This window comes from Mustela erminea, chromosome 16, assembly GCF_009829155.1.
Source record: "Mustela erminea isolate mMusErm1 chromosome 16, mMusErm1.Pri, whole genome shotgun sequence".
NCBI classification, from domain to species: Eukaryota; Metazoa; Chordata; class Mammalia; order Carnivora; family Mustelidae; genus Mustela; species Mustela erminea.
In genome coordinates this window covers 32,143,635-32,159,548 of record NC_045629.1, presented here as the reverse complement: position 1 = coordinate 32,159,548, position 15,914 = coordinate 32,143,635, and the positions used below count along the sequence as shown (strand labels likewise).

Here is a 15,914-nt window from a genome sequence, read left to right as displayed (position 1 = left end):
TGGTTGGAAGTAAAAATGACCAGTAGCTCTTACTCTACAAGGAGGGTGTGATAAGATAAGTAATAGGCTTGGAAATTTAGGGGAGATGGACTTTGAATTTCAATTCTGGTTCTGGCTTACTCTGAGATCCTAAGAAAGATGCTTTTCTATGGCTTAGCATTTCCTGTTCATGAAATAAGAAGAGAAAGAAGAGTATTAAAGCAATGTCCACAGGGAGAAGACTGTTAAATAAGCATGTAATGCAAGGTGAGTATTGTAATTAGTAAGGACCTATTTGTACATCATCATATAAACTGTAAAGCAGGTCATTGATACTTAGGAATTTGAAGACAAAGCAGTAGGCATGGTTTGAGATATATAGATGTTGAAAATGTGAACTCAATTTTCCAGAAGCCTTCAGTCCAGCTGAAGGGATGGAATGTACATACTTAAATTTGTTGATTACTTCCCTAACCATCAATCAACATTGCAGCTTGACTGATAAAGACATAAACACTTGATATAGTTGCTCTCTTTTCTTCTTGAGTTGGTGGTATCATTTCTGCCATATGATAATCAAAGCTATAAATGAGGCAATGCAAAAACATGGTGTGTTTTTAAATGCACTATGTAATATTGTGTTCTGACACCAAATGGGTGCCCCCACAGTTCAATTAAATTCTGACACTATTTAACTGGAGTTAGCATCAGATCCCACAAATAAAAGGGTGGGGTTCCCGGTAAGATTGCCCTTACACACATGCTAGCTGCAAGTGGGGTTCCCGGGCTTCCTGTACTTGTCTGAGTTAGCTACAAATTCAGAGATTCACACAACTTTCCTTCAGATTTGATAACTCAGTAGAACAACTCCCAGAACTCAGGAAAGCACTGTATTTAACGGTTACTGTTTTGTAATAAGGGATACAAATGAGGAGCCAGATGAAGCAGTACACAGCACAAGGTCTGAAAGTATGCTGAGTGTAGGAGCTTCTGTCCCTGTGGAGTCAGGGTGCATGACTCTCCCAGCACATCAACATGTTCACCAACCCGAGAGCTCCCCAAGCCTTGGTGTACTGAGTTTTTCATCAGGGTTTCACTCCATAGGGGTGATGTTCTAAATCATTGGGCATGCAATTAAATTCAATCCCCAGCTTCCCTGTCCCCCTGCCGAGGGTTAGGAGGTGAGGCTGAAGGTTCCAACCTTCTAAGTATTTGGTTGATTTTGCTCCACATTTCATCAGCAAAAACTCAGGTATGGTCCATGGGGGCTCATTATGTATATCATAACACACTCCTCTCACTCAGAAAATTCCAAGGGTTTTGGAAGGTCTGGGCCAGGAACCAGGAAGAGTTTTGGAGGAGTGCAATGTGGATTGATATAGTAGGTGTTTCAGAGGCTCCCAAGAGGAGAGACCCCTCCAGCAGAGCAGCTGAAATGACCAAGGTCAACTTCACGAATGTGGTGAAACATGAATTAGGTATTAGAGCACGGCTAGTATTTGGACAGAGATGCAGCTCAGAACTTCAGTTAAAAAACAACAAACACAAAAGCAAGAAAGACACAGGATAGTGAAGCAGTGAAGAGCAAACTAGTTAGACCAAAATAGAAGATTTCAGGTGGTGTATAGTAAAAGATAAAGTAGGTTGTAATCACTTCTGTAAACCCAATGCTCTTTTTTTTTTTTTTTTTTTTTTTTTTAAATTTGAGAGAGACAGAGAGAACAGGAGCAGGAGGTTGATTCTCTTGAGAGACTCTTAAGCAGACTCCACGCTGAGCTAGAGCCTGACGTGGGGCTTGATCTCACAACCCTGAGATCACAACCTGAGCTGAAACCAAGAGTTGGATGCTTAACCAACTACACTACCCAGGTGCCCTTACCCAAGGATCTTTTATTTTTTTAATATTTTATTTATTTATTTATTTATTTATTTATCAGTGAGAGAGAGAGCACATGAGCAGGGGGAGCAGAGGCAGAGGGAGAAGCAAGCTCCCCGCTTAACAGGGAACCTGATGTGGGACTTAATCCTAGAACACTAGGATCATGGGTTCTTTGCCCTGAGGTAAAGCCAGACACTTAACTGACTGTCACCCAGGTGTCCCCCCCAAAGATCTTTTAATCAAGAAGTTCCGTCGTGTATTTTCACAAAAAAACACTAATTATTCATATGGACAAAGCAAACCACTATCAGACTGCCTATACTTGGTTTTAAAATTTAATAGTCTAATATTTTCTAAAAACAAAAAGCAAAACAAACAACAGAAAAAAATAAGAAAACAAACGACAAAACCCAGACAACAGCTATAGTTGGTTGGGTAGTGAACACTCCTCAAATAAGTGATTTGGACCAAGTATGTCAAAGGAATATAAATAATATTTTAAATTGCTCTTACTGGCTCTATAAACCAAAATAATGTCTCTTGGGTTCAGCTGTCCTTTTGTATATATAAACAAAACAGACTCTACACTTTGTTTCTTTTTTGGCCAGAGAAATTAAGCTCCCATGGCTTCAGACAGCTGTCATGCATTTTCCTGACTGCCGCCACAGGAGCGCTGGGCGCTGCGGGTCATTACCAACACCAACATCTGGCTCTGCTTGCTTGCTTTCAAACAGAGCTTTATTTTTTTTTCTACGTTTCCAGAAACAGGAAATACCACGTGCACGTCAGTGGAATTTGGGATTAAATATTTCTAAAACCAACTGTTGTTTTTATAAGACATCTTGGAGTGATGGTTTACTTTATGGCTTTTTCCCCTGCAATTCTTCTCTCTATAGGAATTGCTGTGAAATCTCCAAGGTCCCTTGCCTTCCCTTCAGGCTACACAATTGTGTTTTTATTCATTTCCCCAAAGAATGCATTTGAGACTCCACAGAGGGTCTGACCACCAACCACACAAGTAACATCTCAAATTCCAGCAGTTTTTGTTGCCTGTTCAGAACAGTAGTAGGTTTGACCACTGCCAAGTGTATAGAAACTTGAGGGAGCCCTCACTCTCCCTAGCATTCATTAGTATTGACCATCACTTCTCTCTAGAAGGGGTTCTTTTTTTGGGAGTAGGGAAGGGAAGAGAGTTTAGCAGAAACTGGATACTCTTTCTACATGGGGAAGTAGGAATAGGTAAATGGCTGAACAGAGATTAATAATAGCCACTATTATTATCCTCATTTTCAAGATAAGGAAACTTATCTAGACCGAGGAAGAAACCCATGTAAACAGTGCACATTCGTGCATTTCTAAATTGGCTACTGACTCAAGAAGAAAGCCACAGTATGCTGAATTTCCTCTCCCTGTCATCTTTTATCTTCTGTAGCAAGAGATGGCCTCTACTCCAGGGTCTGAGAGCAGAAAAGTCTATTTGCTGAAAAAAATGTTGAGAGGGTGGGAGTGGAGAAGGAAAATCTACAAGAGGGCAAGAAATGAGAGACATGCTTTAGCCACTAAATACCTTTTACAACTTTCTGACTCTGAAGACTGTGCAACCAGCTTCTCTTAGAACTTAAACTCTAATTTTATACATCTTCCTTTCCCAGTCTTGAAAGATCTGTTATTTGTGGACTGACAAATGGTTTATCACTAAGGAAACACGGTATCCTCTGATGACTACTTAAAATGTAGGTGTGTAAGAATTACATTCTATGGAGATAGTAAAGGCAGAAGAATTAAAAAGTGAACCTAAGAAATGTCTGGCAATGTAATGAGTATCCACTTAGTTTTATAGGCATAAATGGGAGTGAAGATGGTGGGATAGAAATGTAAGGAATGTGTAGGGTCAGGATGCCAGAAGGTGATGGGAATATCCATTCTTTAATTGTAATGTGGAGACATTTCCTTAAGGCACGCTCTGTTTTCACTTCCGTTAAGTACTCTCTCTTCCCGCCATCATTTGTTTCTCCCAGTAGAAAGATCTACACATGTCAAGTCCTAAGCCCTGCATTTTCCCTGCAATACAGCGTGAGGCCACAGAGTAACATCAGCAGGCTTTATCTTGATCTCCCCTGAAAGCCTTTTCTTCAGGATTCCCCTGTTCTCAGAAGAGCCCTGGAGTTACTCTTAAGTCTTCTGTCAGAAAAGGAAAGCACTCCATTAAAACCTAGTTAATCACTGCTTACATTAAAATGATAAATGGACATTAGGAGACAGCGAGTGGCAGATTTTAACTCTAGGAGAGAAAACAAAGCTGATACTAACAGCCAGCTTTTATTAAGAACCTACTATGTGCTTGAAGCTATCTGCACTCCATGTTAGGTAATTACAGATGGCAGCCATGTGATTTCAGCAGACAGAAGGAAATGAGAGCAGCTGGAGCTAGATGGTTCTGTGTGGTTGGTTCCAAGAGTGCATGTGGCTTCTCCACCAGCCACTTTCTTCTGTCCGTGGGCAATTTGGGAGCAATTAGAGGGCATAGATATAATTTTTAGACATTAAAATTATACAGTAGTTCTTTAAAGCAGTTACCTATTTTTATCTATTTATAAGGGGTTTGTAATCTATTTCTTAATCTCCTATCATTCTTTCCTATAGGGTAGGTCAAACATGGGACCCCTAAGATCTTTAAGTGGAAACAAAAGCACAAAGCTCCAGGTACAGTTTCGATGCTCTTTCTCTTTTTGGTCAAAAGTACATACTTCTGACAACTTGATCTCAGAGACTGCTGATGCCCAGTCTCTCCCAGCCTCTGCTCTTCAGCCACCAAAGTCCATAGCCGGTCTTCCTCTTCAGTCCCCAAATTCTCTCTATCCCAGTGCCAAACCCTACTCTTACCATGAGGCCAGAATCCGCACCCAGTGCTAATTTCCTTTCTAGGTTGGGGTTTGTTACATTAGCAGAACGTAAAAAACCCCAACCTAGACGACAACAACAGAACTGTTCTAAGTTCTTTTTTTTTTTTTTTTTAAGATTTTATTTATTTATTTATTTGTCAGAAGGCGAGAAAGCACACAAGCAGGCAGAGAGGCAGGCAGAGGCGGAGAGAGAGGCAGGCTCCCCGCCGAGCAAGGAGCCCAATGCGGGACTCAATCCCAGGATCATGACCTGAGCCGAAGGCAACGGCTTAACCCACTGAACCACCCAGGCATCCCGACTGTTCTAAGTTCTAAATAAATTATTTCGAACAATCAAGCTAGAAGTAAAAATTCAGGCGCTTGGTAAATTCCCTCGGTTAGAGCAAGAGGAATTGGGCTTTCCAATAGTTTTTCAAAGTTTCCCAAGGGAAAAAGAAAGAATGCTAATCTCCCTATCCCCCCCGCCCCCCGTAACCCTCCACCAGAGATTCAGCTATGGTTTCCAGTGAAGTTACTAGCAGCTGCAAGTGTTCAAACAGAGCAAACTGTAATAAGCCATGTCCAAAAATCAAGCACAACTTGTATTAATCTTTATGGTAACGTTAGTTTTTGCCTAGTGAAATCTAATTCTGTGTTCCCACTTCTGTCTCAGCTTTGCCAGTCACCTTGGACTTCAGGTCCAAGTTATGGACTACAAGTATGAAGTCGGCAGAGGTTGGAAGATTTTTCATGTCAGAGAAGCTCTTTGAGTAAAATGGTTGAAGAAATGTAATTAACAAATTTGGGGGCCTAGACTTCTCAGCTCGGCTTTAGCCAAAAGAGTTTAATAAAAATCTATTTTAGGTACAGTTTCTCTAATGAGTTGCTAGCATCTATGTAATTGAAGTCCTCACTGTTGGGACTTTTAGAGGCACTGAATGAAGAAATTCTCACCCAAAGAGCAAGCTTTGCTGACCCATAAAGAATGCAGACCTCAGAGAGGAAACAAAACAAAACAAAACCAATTAAGCTGCTATTCCTGCCAGATAACACCACCAAATAATGAGAAGCAAATTCTTAATCAGATATGGTTAATGCTAAGACAGTCAATATTAAACCAATATTACACAGTTCATGTGTTTAGTGCCAATAATAGTGGCTCAAAATACAATGGCAATGGGACATACTAATTAACTTTTTATGTAATTAAATTCTGGATTTCTTAACGTCAATATGCAAATGAATTCATATACTATGCAGATAAATATTTTTATTGGAGTTTCTTACACCTAAGGAAACGGTATGACAATTCTGGGATCTTCTAAAGGTCCTAATATGACTAGTGTACTACCTCTGGTTTTTTTAAATTTATTTAAAATATTTTCTTATTAAAAACTGAACTAACAAAAACTCTACAACCAGCTCCTTCATTTACAGAGAATTCTCTTTTAATCAACCATTCATTTTTTTTAATTTCATAATCACACAGAAGAATAGCTGTAAGGAAAATTTACATCAAAAGCAAAGATAAAGGTAGGTAGGATTCCAAGGCAAACATGTGCATTGAAAGATTGCGTATAAGTATCACATACTTCAGCCCAAAACTTTTACACTGACTGAGAATATAGTCTATAGAATTTTTCACAAACATAAGAATTGTTCCTCATATTTCTGGTTCTGTATCAAGGAGTGACTTTGAAATACATTTGGTTCTAATTTAATGATGGTAAATCTTGATATGAAAAATTTGGAAATGAAAAATAATCTTCAGTATGTCATTTGGTAAAAGGAGAGCAGAAAAGGACAGAGACTACATTGCCTGGATTTTGTCTAAATCACTTGACTTCTTTGGGCCTGAATAAAATGAGGATGGTAATTACACTTGCCACCAGAAAATATGAGCATTGCTCTTTGAACTTGTTGGTGAAGCCTGCATTATGTAACTGTGGATGTCCCAGGACTGGGATGCTCTCTGAACAGAACATTTTGCATTCCATTTGTAGAGCTGCAAAAATGGAGTGAGGATATAGAACGCACTTCCTCTCACAAAAATGAAATGCTTTCTAACTCAAAATTTAGGTGCAGCCTTTAAAGGATGTGAACAATAAACACAGAAACCATTTTCCTTGTGAGATCTGAACCACTGTTCTCCTTTGAATTATAGAAACCATGTCCACCATTGAAATCTCTACTCTAGTTCAAGTGCCACTGCTTGTGCAAGTCAACTAATGTCCAGAGCATCCTTTTTTATCTATAAAATGGGCCCATTATCTTTTTTATCCAACATCCCAGACCATTTTGAGATTTCATTGAGGTAATATTTGTGACACACCATATATTCATAAGCTCTTGAACACCCGAGTTTCAATCTGTGCTATGAGACCAGAGGCCAAAGCTCATTCCTGGATCTTCTCCAAGATCCATTCCAGGCTATAGGGTGAAGCTAAGGTTTGTTCCCTCCTACATACCCTTTCCTCTGCAGTGCACTATGGGACAGACCATCTAACATCCCTTATTCCACCCCTCCCCTCCTAATGACCCTTCCCCCTCACCCAACTTTAAGCCACTTTAATATGTGTAAAGAATACAGGATGCGTTGTGTGCATGTGTATTTCATATGTTTTATATAGATTTCCTACCAAGTAAAGCGATGAATAATAATTGCAGAAAATTTGGACTAGTTAGATAAAATACCATTAGGCTTGGACTCCGACTCAGATGTTCTGAGTTCTAGATCTAGCTTGGCCCTTCTCACTGCGAAAGTGTATGCCCGACTCCAGGTTGGGGGCCTAATTCCTTTAGTTTGGGTCAAACAACACCCATTATCAGACTTACGGGGAGTGCTTTTTACAAATGGAATTAGCAGCGCCTCAGAGGCTGAACCACATGGGTAGGGCCTGGGAATGTGCTCTGCATTTAAAACAAAAACAACAAAACACTTCTCAGAAGATTCTCACACTCAGCATTTTAGAAGCTCTGCTCCAGATTCTTCTACACTACACTTGGAGTAGTAAGGATAAGATGGTCTGGTCTTACAGCACCGGCATCATCTGGGATCTCGTTAGAGATGACGAATCTTCCTTTGGCGCCTAGGCCTATTGAATCAGAAACCTGCATTTTAACAAAATCCTCAGAAGATTCTGACACACACATTAGGGTTTGAAAACCTTTGCGGTACGTCAGTATCATCTGGAAAGCTTTACAACCAACGGATACCTGCGCCTCTCCCCGTACGGAGTCTGGATTCCGGAGGTGCGGTCAGGGCAAAGGGCTCTTAAAAGCTTCCCAAGTTATTTTAATGTACAGCCAGGTAGAGGACCATTGTCCCCTAAATCGCAGTCCTCTACGATTAAGCTATAACCTGAGTTATACTGGCTTTCCTGGGCTTGCCCAGCGCCCTAAAGACCGCTTAGAGTAAACAGTGGTATTTAAGGGACAATGGGCTCTGGAGACAAGTTCAAATGCGCAGCTTTTAGGTCCAGAAAACCCGAGGCGGGAGACTTCCTGCACCTTCCCGCGAGGGAGCAAGGCGCCGCGCCCGAGTGCGCCCCGGGGGCCCCCACCCCGGCCCCGCCCAGCTCCCCTCCCTCCCCGCCCCTCCCTCCCCCGTGACGTGCCGCAGCGGGCCGGGATCATGCGCATTCGCGCCCCGCGCCCCGCACGGCTGCTCCGCCTCGGCGCTTGTCATTCTCCGCGGCGCGGCGGCGAGTGCGGACTGCGGTGCCCGCCCGCTAGCTCCCCCGCCGGCGCGCCGGCGATGTGACCGACCGCCCGGGAGCGGGCTGGAGGCTCTGCGGGTAACAGCGCTTCGGCTTGTCCCTTGCGGCGTTCCTCGCTGAGTCGCCATTCGTCGGAGCCGCAGACACGCACCGGGGGCTAGGAGCGCCGCACTCCGGGGTCGGTGGCGTCTGCAGCTCTCGGTCCGCGCGGCCGGGTGCAGCCTTGATCGCCGCTGCGGCCGCTGCCGGCGGGCCGTGCGCCCGGGCGAGTGTCGGGCTCCGGGCACGGCGGAGCGAGGTGGCTGGTGCGGAGCGACGGCGCCTAGCCTGGCACCCGCCGTCGCCCCGGCAGTGCGGGGCCAGCGAGGTTGAGCGCCGCGGAGCGAGGTCCCCTCGGAAGGCTCCCTGTCTCCTGCGTCCCGGTGAGTTGACTGTAGTTTCTGAAGTTGGAGGGGGCCGTGGGAAGGGGAGGTGCGTTTTTAGTACCTTCGTGGGGGAAGTTGGGGCGGCCCCTCTTGTTAGGAGCGGGGCTCCGTCTCGGGGAGTTCAGGGTGCGAAGAAGCAGACCCGGCACGCGGGGAGAGGCAATCCAGGGCGGGCTGGCAGCAGCCTCTGACGAACGTGCCAGTTGGAAACGTGCTGTGAGAGGACAGGTGCTGCGAGGGCATTTCGCCTGCTGCTGATTGCAAGTTGCGAGCCCCTTGACGGTGTGTGTTTGGCAGTGGAGGGTGCGTGCAGGGTCTTGTTACCTCTATCCTAAGTCCTGCGGGGAGTGACTCCTGTAATATTCCTGGATGCAGTAGGTCTTTGGAGATGGGAGCTAAGTCATTCCTTCCCAGCCCTTCCGGCTTCCCGCGCATCCCACTTTACTCTTCCCCTAGGCAGAAGTTGCCAGCGTTTCCTTAATTGGAGTCCAGTCCTTTGGGGAGAAAACAACTTGTAAGTCAATACAGCGTTTTGTGCCATAAGGCAAATAAAATGAGAAATGCGTTCATTGTATGTGATTTCATACATTTCAAGAATGTGGGCAAGTCTCAAAGAAATAGGATTCTGATGATGGCACTTGGGTTTCACCCTGCCTGTCCTGCGCCTCTTATATAAGCCTCCCGGCGGGATAACTGTGTCTCTGCAGTGGTTGCAGCTGTGGCTCTCCGTTCCATTTGTTTAAGGTCCAGCTTGAACAGTATTTAATGAAAATGCTGACATGATATAGCGTTCTGTAGTGTGAAACAGAGTGCACTCTTCAAATTGGAGTGTCTTCTCCTAATAGGTAGCATGCGAGGAAAAACCCAGTGTATTTTTCAAGGCAGCTCCAGGAATTAGACACATAAATCATGTTTTAAAATAGCATGCATTGTGCAGAGAGCTTGCAGAGGACCCTTTTTGAACACATCCCCTTTGTTGTAGAAAAAGTGGAAATTGTTCATCCCAGACATTTGTTGAGTCTGAAAGTTAAGTGTGCTGATGGGCTTAATTATCTTAATAAATAAAGGGCATGATTTGTAGGTAGCTATCCTGTTCTACTTTGAAGGATAGAATTCTACAACCTTTCTTTTTCACCCATCCCCTAGAGATTCCTTTTAAGTAGAGCAATAGATTATCATCACTGATGTTTAATATTTGAGTCAGTTAAATTTGTAAAAGGAATACTTTGAATTACATGTAGTATCGCTATTACTGTTAAGACCGAACATTAGAAGCAAGGAGAATTTTCAGATTATTTGGTATCAAAGTCATTAGTTTAACAAAACAGCATTAAGACTTTATATATAAATATATATATATAATACATATACATATATAAACACACTTATACATATATACATATATATATATTTAAATTTGGACTTGTAATAAATGTTTCAACCAAAACTCAGGGGTGTGTTATAATGTAAGATTTATCTAGGCAGTCTTTAGAAAGAGGAGTGCTTTTATTTATGGTATTCCAACACATGAAACAAGATGAGCTAGTTATAGGCACCACATTTAAAAACATACCATAGGTTTTTAAAGAATCCTAGGAAAATACAAAAATGTTGTTTCAGAAGTTGAAAAGTTAGGCAACACATTGTGTTTTGTGAGAGCATCCATTGCTTATGTCTAGAAGAGAACATATCCCAGCATGGACTCTCAAACAGACTCACCCCTGTCAGCACTGTTGCACTGTGGTAAAGAGGGTAGACTAGGCAGCTGAGCTCTTGGCTCTCCTACCACTTGAATCTGGACAAGTTACCTAAACTCTGTGTCTCAGTACCTTCACCTATAAACTGGGGATAACAACAGTACCTACTTCAGGGGATTATGATGAGGATTAAATGAGTTCATAGATGTAAAGCCATTGAGCCAGTGTCTGGCATTATTTAAAAAAAAAAAAAAAAGATTTCATTTATTTATTCAAGAGAGATCACAAGCAGGCAGAGAGGCGGGGGGGGGGGGGGTGTGGTGGGGGAAGGAAAGCAGGCTCCCCACCAAGCAGAGAAGAAAGCCCAATGCGGGGCTTGATCCCAGAACTCTGGGATCATGACCTGAGCCAAAGGCAGAGGCTTTAACGCACTGAGCCACCCAGGCACCCCACCAGTGTCTCGCATTATTAAGCTGATAAAATTATCATTGCTGGGCACCTGAGTGGCTCAGTTGGTTGGGCGACTGCCTTCAGCTTGGGTCATGATCCCAGAGTCCCAGGATCCAGTCCCACATCTAGCTCCCAGCTCTGTTGGGAGTCTCCTCCCTCTGATCTTCTTCCCTCTCATGCTCTCTCTTACTTGCTCTTCCTCTCAAATAATAGATAAAATCTTTTTAAAAGAACTATCATTGCTATGATAGGAAACACATCTTTGGATACCAGGGACTGAATGGCTGCTGATGGAGGTTAATGGAAGCAGGTCACAGGTATAACAGGAGAGAGGATATAAACATTTATTGAACACTTTCTAGTGATGCAGCTGGTGTTTAATTTACTGTCTCCCTCCTCACTGAGGTGGATGCTTTCGTCTCCACTTGGGAGATGAGGAAACTGAAGCTCAGTGAGATCAAATCAGCATTGGGATTTTAACCTATGTCTGTTTATTTCAAATCCTGTTCTTTTTGACCTTGCAGCCTTAACTTCCTTTTGATCTTGTTTTTTCCATCTATTCTCCTTTAATCCTCATAATAATAAAATAAGTGCATTATTATCTTCAATTTACGCATGAGGAAATTCGAGTTAAGCATTAAAGTATGCAAAGTGTTTAACAGCACTCACAACATAGTTCTCCAAGATTGGGAGTTATTATTATTACCATAATTATTATTAAATAACTTGCTTAGCCTAGCACAGGGTAGATGTGCCAGCAGGTGAAGTGTATTTTCTCCTTCGCTTTCAGGTGGATTCCATTGCTTCTTACTTCCCCATTCATATATTCAGAGAATTATTGGGGAAAAAATGGTATGTGACAGTTCACACTGGAAGACAGTGCTCTCTGGTTTGTTTCTGCCTGCAGATGTGGCTGCAATGATCCACACAGCCTAGCAAAGCAGCCCGGGCAGCTGTCATCCATCCACAAAGAGCATCATACCTCAGCATGAATTCAGTCCCTGCTAGAGAACAGCCGTGGGGCAGAGAGAGCAAGAGGGAGCCCTTATACTTTCCTGCACATTTTACCATATTTTCAGAAATGGAAATCATTTATGCTTTACATTAAATAAGCATGCTTCTTCTAGGCCTTAATGCCAGTGTCACGCGAAGCAGTTTCCGGGGTCCTTTGTGAGCAGTACTTTGTTAAAAATCTGGTCCATAGCCTGTTGAACTTCTCACCTGACTTCAGAGGTTGAGAATGATTGAGAGGCCGTGTGTGTGTGTGTGTGTGTGTGTGTGTGTAGCTTTCTTAGGTTATAATCCAGATACTACACAGTGTGCTGACTCTGGAAAATACTCTGTTTTTTAGATGTTAAAATCTAATTGTTCTATAAGGCACATAAGCAACAGACGGCTTGTAGACTGGTGTATCCTCCTAATGAACGTATTCTACCTATTCTACCGCCGATAGTACTTGGGGACACATGTTCTAAGTTGGCTTTCTTTTTTTTGAAATCAAGACTCTCTGTACAGCATGGTGACTATAGTTAATAATACCATATTGCATATTTGATAGTTGCTAAGAGAGTAAATCTCGGAAGTTCTCATTACAAGTTGTAACTGTGGTAGCAGGTGCTATCTAGACTTACTGAGATTATTTTGCAATATATACATATATACCAGATCATTAAGTTGTATACCTGAAACTGGTAGAATTTTCTATGTCCGTTACTTGTCAGTTTAAAAAAAACTTTCTGGGAATGAGCTTTCAGGAGAGTGCCTCAGTATGCCTGGGGACACAATTCCACAGATACCGTGCACCAAAAAGAGAACCCTTGCCATCAACAGCCCCTTCACATCTTTGAAATAGCCTCTACTTCAATTTTAACCCTCTTTGTCAGAGTACAGATATTCCCTTCTACTCAATCAATATTTACATTTCAAATGCTCCTTCGTTCTGGGTTATTGTATAATTGAAGTCTTCCTTGATCACTTCCGTGACTTAAGCTGGGTCCATAATTTAGTTTAAACTACTTCTTTAGAATTTACATAGCTCTGTTTTATTTCTCATCTGTGTGAACTATTTAATGGCTTATTAATGGTCACCTCTAGATTCCCAAATAACTTCTCTGACATCGGCTTTTTCCTGCTGTCAGAAAATACATATACAGGAAACAGGTAATTTTAATATGGATAAAGTGAATGAAGATCATTTACTCTCCCTAGTCTTATCTACTCTTTTGAATTATGTTCACTTCTGGCTTGGGGAGTTGGGAGCTGATTCTGTTTCTAGAGCTCTTGCTTCATACATCCGTGAGAGATGTGTTGGGAAGTTACACACGCTTCTGGTTATACGAGCAGGCAGTTCGTATTCATCGTGGCAGAGACAGTCCCTCAAGGCTGGGGCATGGCTGAATTTGAGGACAAGGGGCAGAGGTGGGGGGAGACAGCTCTGAGAATTTTTTATCTGCCACCTTTGTAGTCCTTATTGGTCATGCCTTCTAGATAAGAACTGGAGTGAATAGTTAACACACAGCACTTACCATGTGCTAGCTGCCATGCTAAGTTTACCTACAGTATTTAATCCTCATGGCAAACTTATGTGGTAGTTACTTTATTATTCTGTTTTTCAAAAGTGGAAACTGAGGCCTAGAAAGGTCAGGACACCTGTCTAGGGTCACTTTATTAAGTTTTGGAGCCAAGAATGGACTCCATAGCTATCTGACAAGGCCTGGGTTCCATGCAGTACATTCTGCATCTAATTTTGGAGACTTCATGATCATTCGGCTATGCTGCCTAGGTGTCCTGTATTGTGCTTCTCAAAATAATCCTGTACTATCTGTCTTGGTTACCACAGTAACACTGGAAGAGATGTGAGGGAAGCCCATTGCCCACCTTCTCGCCCATAGCCAGCATCTGGCATTGACTACATAGTGTCATCTCCATGTCTTTGTGGAGAAAGAACTAAAGCCTAGTTCCTACATCAAACTCAGAAAAGAAAAACCACATTTTAGCCTTGTGCAACTGATAATGGGACCCAATGGAGAGGTCTGTTAACTTTGTGTTTGGGTCACATACTTTGTGTCCCTCTCATTAAAGAAAGGGAAAGTATAGAAACCTGAGATTTTCTTTGGAGATTAAAAAGTAAATGTTTATAAAAAAGTATCAGGGGGCACCTGGGTGGCTCAGTGGGCTAAGCCTCTGCCTTCAGCTCAGGTCATGATCCCAGGGTCCTGGGATCCAGCCCCACATGGGGCTCTCTGCTCAGCTTCCTCCTCTCTCTCTGCCTGCCTCTCTGCCTACTTGTGATCTCTCTGTCAAATAAATTAAAAAAAAAAAGTATCAGTAATGGAGATTACTACAACAGTGTCATATGCTATTCCCAATGAGACTATGGTTTGTAAATTCAGTGAATACATAAGTCTAACAAGTATGGGTCAAGTGTGTTGTCTCAGAATAGTAACATTGCATCACATCTTCTATGCCTGTATTGTCTAATTCCAGTCCAAATGCACAATACAAAGACAGAATTTATGGCCAACTTGTAGTATTTTTAAAACCCTTCCTCAGAGCCTCCCTTCCTCCATGTTTTTCTTGATTTCACATTGGAGCCAGCATTTCTTCAATAAGTTCTTCATATTCCTTGGGTTTTGAGTTATTATTTTATGTTGTTATAACATTTTGGCATATTGTGTTGATGTTTCATCTACTCCCCCTCCTTGATTTTATACAACTGTACAATTTTCAGACCTGTGAGTGACTCAAAACTTATGAAAAATTCAATTTTCTAAATAGAGACACTATTGCAAAGGAGAGGGAAATTTGGCTTGACTGGAGAGTCTTTACTTAAAATACAGAGCACTAGAAACCTTATGAACCTTATGGAGTAGGCAAGTTAAAAAAAAAAATTTTGCAGTTGATCAGCAACAGCTTTATATCTTCTCTATGATTTCATAGGACCCAATATCCATGCACCGTATCCTGTATTCATTTGCAAGTAATCAGCTTCAGTTAATTTTGTAAAAGTACCAAAAGGTGTGAGACATTCTAGTCTTCACAGGGCTCCTAGTGTTGCATATGTAAGCTTTTCTGTGGATTTACTCTCTAAGTGATGAAGCGTAATCAGGCAAGTCTTTGGGTATCTGGTCTCACTGCATTTGTGACGGGATCATTACTGTTACTGTTGCTCCTGCTCAGTCTGGCCTCACCCCCCTGACTGTATCCATTCCTCTGTCATTCCCATTATGGTTGAACACACTGAAGCTATTGGGAAACTTTCATGTTGAGGCAGCTCATGTTATAAGTTAGAGACAATAAAACCACATAACACAGTGATTTTATTTGTTTGTTTGTTTGTTTGTTTTAAGATTTTTATTTATTTATTTGACAGACAGAGATCACAAGTAGGCAGACAGGCAGGCGCAGAGAGAGAGAGAGAGAAGCAGACTTCCTATTGAGTAGAGAACCTGATGTGGGGCTCGATCCTAGGACCCTGGGATCATGAACTGAGCTGAAGGCAGAGGCTTAACCCACTGAGCCACCCAGGCACCCCTGATTTTTTTTTTTTTTTAATTAGAAAAAGCCAAGCTGTAACACAGTTGTGTACAAGACTACTGCAACCTCTGCACTCAGCACTGGGGAGTTGCAACCACTGTGGCCTTACTCTTTTCTCCCTGACACCTTCTAAGGAGAGCTGTGAACCTGTAATTCATACGTAATCAATCACTAAGAGCTTGGCCTGTTTGAGTCAGATTGAGTTGGAATGATATTTACTCATTTATGCTTTTAGCAGATATATATTGATAGGATACCAGGCATGTTGTTGGATGTTGAAACCTCAAACAGAAGAATCCTTGCACTGCTTTCCAGAATCTCAGCAGAACGAAGGGAAAAAGATGCAG

At 42.3% G+C, this 15,914-nt stretch overlaps 1 protein-coding gene across 4 annotated transcripts in view; it reads left to right on the top strand.

The window, feature by feature from the left end:
• The first annotated feature begins 8,789 nt into the window (after positions 1-8,789).
• The window catches only part of PAG1 (phosphoprotein membrane anchor with glycosphingolipid microdomains 1), a 133,625-nt gene continuing 126,500 nt past the window's right edge, over positions 8,790-15,914 (top strand). For all 4 annotated transcript variants that reach the window (XR_004279842.1, XM_032316971.1, XM_032316968.1 and 1 more), the window contains exon 1: positions 8,790-8,881. The gene's annotated coding sequence lies outside the window, so the exon portion shown is untranslated. The remainder of the gene's footprint in view (positions 8,882-15,914) is intronic.